Below are 7,762 nucleotides of genomic sequence, written 5' to 3'. Positions count from 1 at the left end.
CAGTTGCTACTGGGTGCATGATTCCAGCGTAGGATTATCTGCGTATATTTGTTTCTGTGCTGCTGATTGTTGTCCTACATTGAACCAAATAGTAAAGAGTTTAGAAAAATAAAAAAAAAAATAAAAAGAAAATAAAATAAGTAAAGAGGTTAGAGAAATTGGGTTGCCTCCCAATAAGCGCTTTAGTTAATGTCTATAGCTAGACATTGCCGAAGGCTGGTGGTCAGATCACTGGTTCCTTCAGAGTCACCGACTCGGCTGCAGTGTCAAATGGCGCCTCTAAGTAGTGTTTGAGTCTATGGCCATTTACTTTAAACTCGAAACCGGTCATCCCATTTTTAATATCCACAGCGCCGTGGGGATAGACTTTAGTAACAATGTAGGGACCCTGCCACCTAGATTTTAATTTTCCAGGGAATAACTTCAACCATGAATTGAAAAAGAGAACCTTCTGACCTGCTTGAAACTGTTTTCGGAGAATTTTGCTGTCATGGAATGCTTTTGTTTTCTCTTTGTATATCTTTGCACTTTCATATGCATCATTCCGGAGTTCTTCCAACTCATGCAACTCTAATTTCCGTTTTTCTCCAGCTGCATCATAGGCATAATTAAGCTCCTTAATTGCCCAATAGGCCTTGTGTTCAAGCTCCATAGGTAGATGGCATGCCTTACCATAAACAAGCCGAAAGGGAGACATCCCAATTGGCGTTTTATACGCTGTTCTATAGGCCCATAAAGCATCGTTTAACTTAACACTCCAGTCTTTGCGGCTGGCATTGACTGTTTTCTCTAAGATGCGCTTAATTTCCCTATTAGAAACTTCAACCTGCCCAGAAGTTTGAGGGTGGTAAGCAGTGGCCACCCGATGACTTATCCCATATTTAGTAAGTAGTGCAGCAAACTGTTTATTTAAAAAGTGCTTTCCCCCATCACTGATAATTGCCCTAGGTGTCCCAAAACGTGAAAAAATAGTGCCTTGGAGGAATTTCAGTACCACAGATCCTTGATTTGTTGGTGTTGCAACGGCCTCGACCCACTTAGAAACATATTCAACAGCCACTAATATGTATTGGTTGCCATTGGATGATGGGAATGGTCCCATAAAGTCAATGCCCCAAACATCGAATAATTCAACCACCAAAATACTTTGTTGTGGCATTTCATTCCGCTTAGACTGATTTCCCACACGTTGACATCTATCACAAGCGTGGCACCAAACATGAGCATCTTTAAAAATAGTAGGCCAATACAACCCACTTTGTAATATTTTAGCTGCTGTCCGTTTTCCCCCAAAATGACCACCACAAGCATGCTGATGTGCGAACGTTAAAACACTGTCTTGCTCTTCTGCAGGAATGCACCTACGAATAATCTGGTCTGGGCAATACTTGTATAAGTAAGGCTCATCCCAAAAATAATACTTAACTGTAGCTAAAAACCTCTTCTTTTGCTGGAAGGTCATATCTGGCTGTAAAATACCTTTAGCCAAGTAATTCACGATATCTGCAAACCATGGAGTTTTGCTGGAAAAGGCCATAAGCTGTTCATCAGGAAAACTCTCATTTAAAGGAAGTAAATCCTCTTCTGCTGTGTTGGTATTGATCAGCCTGGATAAGTGATCAGCCACTACATTTTCGCTGCCCTTTTTATCTCGAATTTCTAAATCGAATTCTTGCAGAAGTAAAACCCAACGAATTAACCTTGGCTTGGCATCTTTTTTAGATAACAAGTATTTCAGTGCAGCGTGGTCTGTGTAAATTATAACCTTAGCCCCAACCAAGTAGGAACGAAACTTTTCCAATGCAAAAACAACTGCCAATAATTCCTTTTCAGTGGTTGCATAATTCAACTGTGCATCATTTAATGTCCTACTAGCGTAGTAGATAACTTGGGAAAGTTTATCTTGTCGCTGTCCAAGAACTGCCCCAATTGCATAATCAGAAGCATCACACATCAACTCAAAGGGTAGACTCCAATTAGGTGCAGCAATGATAGGAGCAGTAGTTAAAAGTGTCTTTAATTTGTTAAATGCCTCTAGACAATCTGCATCAAAATTAAATGAGGCGTCCTTAGCAAGTAGGTTGCACAAGGGACGGCTAATTTTGGAGAAATCCTTGATAAACCGTCGATAGAACCCAGCATGTCCCAAGAATGATCGAATGCTCTTTACAGTATTAGGGGGTGGCAGCTTGGCAATAACATCAATCTTTGCCTTGTCAACTTCAATTCCTTTGTTTGAAACAAGATGCCCCAAAACAATGCCGTGCTTTATCATAAAGTGACACTTCTCCCAATTTAACACTAAGTTTGTTTCTTGACATCTTTCAAGAACTTGAGATAAATTGTATAGACAAAGATCAAAACTATCCCCAAAAACTGAGAAATCATCCATGAATACCTCAACAATCTGTTCAACCAAACCTGAAAATATGCTCATCATGCACCGTTGAAATGTGGCAGGTGCAGTACATAACCCAAATGGCATCCTCCGATTAGCATAAGTACCAAATGGACAAGTGAAAGTGGTTTTCTCTTGATCCTCTGGTGCAATTGGAATCTGATTATACCCAGAATACCCATCAAGAAAACAATAAAAAGCACGTCCAGCTAACCTTTCCAACATTTGGTCAATGAAAGGCAATGGAAAATGGTCTTTTCTTGTCCCTGCGTTAAGCTTCCGGTAGTCTACACACATTCTCCAACCCGTAGTCAACCGTGTAGGAATTAACTCATTATTATCATTTTTCACCACTGTAATACCAGTCCGCTTAGGCACAACTTGAGTAGGACTAACCCATTTACTGTCAGAAATTGGATAAATCATGCCTGCATCAAGTAGTTTCATTACTTCGTTTCGCACAACTTCTTTCATGATAGGATTTAACCTCCTTTGAGCATCAACTGTAGGCTTTACGTCATCCTCCATCAATATTCTATGCATGCAAAATGCTGGGCTTATACCCTTAATATCAGCTATAGTCCACCCCAAAACATCTTGGTATTCTCTCAAAACACGCAGTAATTTTTCCTCTTCTGTGCTTGTCAAATCTGAAGCAATAATAACTGGCAGCGTTTCATTTGCCCCAAGATGTGCATATTTTAAATGTGCTGGCAATGGTTTTAACTCCAGTGTTGGGGGCTGTACCGTAGAAGGTTGTAGGGGTGTTTTTGGCTCTCCAAGACTTTCGTAAACATGTCTCCATCGTGGTGGTTGGGCTGGTACACTATTTAATGCTGTTACATACTCAAAAATTTCCACATCCTCTGTGTGTGCTGTATCTGGACCATGTAAAACACTCAATAGTGGATCTGATGTCAATTTGGTCATAATTTCTGCATGAATGAGACCTTCTAACACATCTACCCGCATACATTCTTGTTCTTCTGGGCGTTTTGCAGCTTCAAATAGGCTAAAAATCACAGATTGGTCTTGAACTCTCAATGTTAAAGTGCCCGCTTCCACATCAATCAATGTTCGGGCAGTGGCCATAAATGGTCTTCCCAAAATAATCGGTGTTTGCAAATCTTCATCCATGTCCAAAACTACGAAATCAGCTGGTAAATACAAATTGTCAACCTTGATAATTAAATCTTCAATGATCCCCCTAGGATAAGTAACAGAACGGTCTGCTAGCTGGAGAATAACTGATGTATGCTTTAGATCTCCTTGGCCCAATCTCTGAAAAACAGAATAAGGCATTAAATTAATACTAGCACCTAAATCAATTAATGCACGTTTAAAATTTGAATTTCCGATAGTGCAAGAAATTGTAAAACTCCCTGGATCTTCCTTTTTGGGTGGCAATTTGTGCTGTAGAACTGCGCTGCATTGTTCAGTAAGAACGACTTTTTCAAAATCAACCAGCTTCTTTTTGTGTGTGCACACATCTTTCAAAAATCTGGCATATGATGGAATGTTTTTGATTGCATCGAGTAGTGGTAGGTTAATCTGAACTTTAGATAACGTTTGCATGAAGTCCCTCAATTGCTTATCTTTTGCTTTTGGCTTCAAACGTTCTGGATATGGAATTGGGGCCTCATAAACACGCTCTGAAACTTGTTCTGGGACAGTTTCTGTACTGGACAGATTCTGTTGATCTGCAGGATCTGCAGGGTCTGCTGCTGTTTCAGTATTTTCTGCATAAATGTTCACTGCTGGCTGATCCTTTTCAGTGCTATTTTCACGATTGTCATAGCTCTTTCCACATCGTAAGGTCCGAACAACATTACAATCTTCACGTCCTCTTGGATTAGGCACTGATTGACTAGGGAATTTGCCTATTTCTCTCTCTGAAATCTGTGCAGCTAGCTGTCCAAATTGTTGCTCCAAACTTTTAATTGATGCTTCAACATTTTGAAATCTTTGATTATTGCCTTCTATGAATGATTGAGTTGTTGCTGCCAATTTAGCAAGTTGATCATCCAAAGATGGTCTAGATGGAACATATGGTTTTTGTGCATGCTGGAATGGTTTCTGATTGTTCTGATTGTCACCCCATTTGAAATTAGGGTGATCCCTCCATCCTAGATTGTAATGAGTTGCATATGCATCGTTCCGAGGCCTTTGATAGCTGTTCATCATGTTAACATGTTGCTCAACAAGTTCCGGATAAGATTCTTTATGTGGGCAGCCCATTATGTCATGTGTAGCCATGCTGCAGATAGTGCAAACTGTTGTTGCCGGTGGCTGCTGCTGTGTAGAATTTGCTATCTGTTGTAGAAGAATATCAAACTTTGCATCAATTTTCTTCTCCATTTTTTCCATTTGTGTAGACATGTTGGGAGAACCAACTGATAACTCAAAAATGCCCCTTTTCTGTGAATGTTCTGCTGCCCATTGCTGAGATTCTGTAGCCATCATATCAAAGAGTTCAAAGGCCTCTCTTGCAGATTTATTTGACAGCGATCCTCCAGCTGATGCATTCACATGACTTTTTGATGTAGGATTAAGCCCATCAAAGAAAATATTCATCTGTGTATCTGCATCAATATTAGCATGTGGACACTTCATGTACATCTCTGTATATCTCTCCCATGCTTCATAAAACTCTTCATTAGGCTTCTGTGTGAATGTCAAAATCTCCCTTTTGTAATTTAATGTCTTGGATGCTGGATAATATTTGTTCAGGAATTTTGTGTGTAACTGCTGCCACGTAGTGATGCTATTAGCTGGTAGAGTGAATAATCAAGTTTCTGCCTTATCCTTCAAAGTGAATGGGAAAAGACGTAACTTAATAGCTTCAGCAGAAAAACCCTTAATCAAAATGTTTTTGCAACCCACAATGAATTTTGCAATATGTATGTTCGCATCTTCATTAGGTAGCCCACGGAATGTTGGTAAAATCTCAAGCATGTGGTGCCTGATTTCAAACGAATCACCCTCTTCTTGTTCAGGATAGACTATGCAATTAGGAACATCATTTGCACGGGCAGCCAACGACTCTCTGAGTGGTCTGCCTGCTGCAGGTATTGCCAACGCCATTTTAACCTTGCTGTCCACAAAATCAGCAAACAAATTCTGCAAAAATGTGTCTTGTAATGAAGAATCAGATGCTAAAAACTGTTCTCTGCGTTGCTTTCGTAATATCCGTTCAGGCTCTGGGTCAAACGAAACAAACTGTGTAGGTTGTGATCTGGTACTGACCATGCAGAGATTTCAGCAATCTGAAAAAAAAGAAACGAAATTTTTTTTTATTTTATAGTTTTTGACGAAAAATAAAAATAAAAATAAAAATAAAAAATCCGAAAACGTCTAAACAAGAATTAACTAAGAATAAGATAAAAACAAATTAATTGAAACAATCCCCGGCAGCGGCGCCAATTTCTTGATAGGATTTTTAGTACCTGCGCAAAGAGGGTTAAAATCACTGAAAATACTTGCAAGAATACAAGGCTATTGTAGTATATATGCTCATGCAAGGTCGTTGTCCCCAAAGATTGTTTGACTAATTTGTAATTAAACTAACTCTTAATTAATAACTAAAATAGATTTTATCAAAGATGTGAAATTTATGAAGTTGAAAGGATTAACTTGACAATAAAAGAAATCTGAAAGTTGGGAGGTAATAATAGCAGAGAATAAAAAACGTTTTTAAAATTAACAATATAGAGAGAAACTAGGGTTCAGCCGTCGCCGTCACAATCCTATGCAATTCTCTCAATTACTTATGAATTTCCACATATATGCTTTGAAGGTTAGGTTTTCCTAATGCATATTTTCCTTGTGATGTTCAAGTGAAAACGTATATCTAATATGCAATCCGTCTGTGATGTTCAGATCAAATATAAACATGCAAGACTCATTAAGCTTTGTGAAAACCCTTTGAAAAACCATGCAACCCTTAAGAGCGTGATGTTCGCCTTAAGTGAACTTACAATTACTAATCACAAGAAGCCCTCCTCAATTTCAGGGTGATGTTCCAACAGAAATTGCATCAAATTACTTGTCTAAATATCCTAATGGTGATCAGTCATTAAAATAGATAGATAGTTTCAAACACAGTGATTAATAATTCAAAGCAAACATGCATCCATTCATAAGCAAATTAATAAAATTACATATTCATGCTAAGGCTTATGGCCTCGCCCTAGCAAAAGGAATTAGTTATGCATACTCATAACTAAAATCCCCCAAAATATCATTCGAATGAATAAGAATAAAAACACCTGGAAGTAGAAGTTCTTCAAAAACCCTAGCAAAAGTCGCGTTCCAAAAGCCAAAAGAGAGATCCTAAATTTGCTGTGAAAAATAGTTTAAATACCTCCTCAAACTCAGCTCCTAATCCCCCAAAGGAAACTAGGCTAAAATAAAATAAAACTAGGAAATAAAGTCCAAGTTGGACTAGAAGAATCTGCCAACAATCTGTCCAGCCACGTTTTGGCCACAAATCTCCTCAAAATCTGGCCCAAGATAGCTTGATTTAAAGATAAAAACGTTCTGAACACTTCTCCAGAAGGCCACGAACCCATCCGAGGTCATCTTGGGCTCCAAAACGCAATAAAAGCCCAACACGTCACTATTCCAGCACCGCGCACTGCTCCTTTATTTTATCACCAGAAAATTACCGCTCAGTAGAAAAGTCTGAAATTTTGATACGATCAAGCCAAGTGACTCACGAACGTCCTCCAACTGGAATTACTCCAAAATTCGTCTATTTGATTATGTTTTGCTCCAGAGGAAGTCGAAAGTCCTATATTGGAAATATAATTCAAAGTATCAAAATTCTTCCAAAATATCAACCAAAATAAACTAAAAATGAGGTTAAATATATAATATAAAATATGCCCATCACACTCCATTAGGAACGAACTGCCTTTGAACTTGAATTGTCCAATTTCTTACACCTATTGATTTCGGATCAAGCCCAAAACTTGGGCGACATCATAATACGGAGGGAGGAGTCATTTGGTTAAGTTTGAGTGAAATCCGATATCTAGAACTACCCAAAACACCAACCACTCCAATTAGGAACGAACTGCCTTTGAACCTGAATTGTCCAATTTCTTACACCTATTGATTTCGGATCGAGCCCAAAACTTGTGCAACAACATAATATGGTGGGAGGAGTCATTTGGTTAATATTGAGTGAAATCCGATCTCTAGAACTACCCAAAACACCAACCACTCCAATTAGGAACGAACTGCCTTTGAACTTGAATTGTCCAATTTCTTACACCTATTGATTTCGGATCGAGCCCAAAACTTCGGCAACCTCATTATATGGTGGGAGGAGTCATTTGGATAGTTTTGAGTGAAATCCGA

The 7,762-nt window shown here is 38.7% G+C and overlaps 1 non-coding gene and 1 pseudogene across 1 annotated transcript; one reads left to right on the top strand and one right to left on the bottom strand.

Moving 5' to 3' along the window:
• Positions 1–1,169: 1,169 nt before the first annotated feature.
• LOC148294682 (uncharacterized) lies at positions 1,170–5,482 on the bottom strand (annotated as a pseudogene).
• LOC148294683 (small nucleolar RNA R71) lies at positions 4,989–5,095 on the top strand. The gene has a single exon (XR_015835571.1). It is a non-coding gene; the product is annotated as a small nucleolar RNA R71 (small nucleolar RNA).
• Positions 5,483–7,762: the final 2,280 nt, after the last annotated feature.

The sequence above is a fragment of the Prunus avium genome, chromosome 4 (genome assembly GCF_965620075.1).
Source record: "Prunus avium chromosome 4, drPruAviu1.hap1.1, whole genome shotgun sequence".
Lineage (NCBI taxonomy): Eukaryota > Viridiplantae > Streptophyta > Magnoliopsida > Rosales > Rosaceae > Prunus > Prunus avium.
The sequence above is the reverse complement of the archived record's forward strand: the minus strand, read 5'-3'. Positions and strand labels throughout refer to the sequence as shown.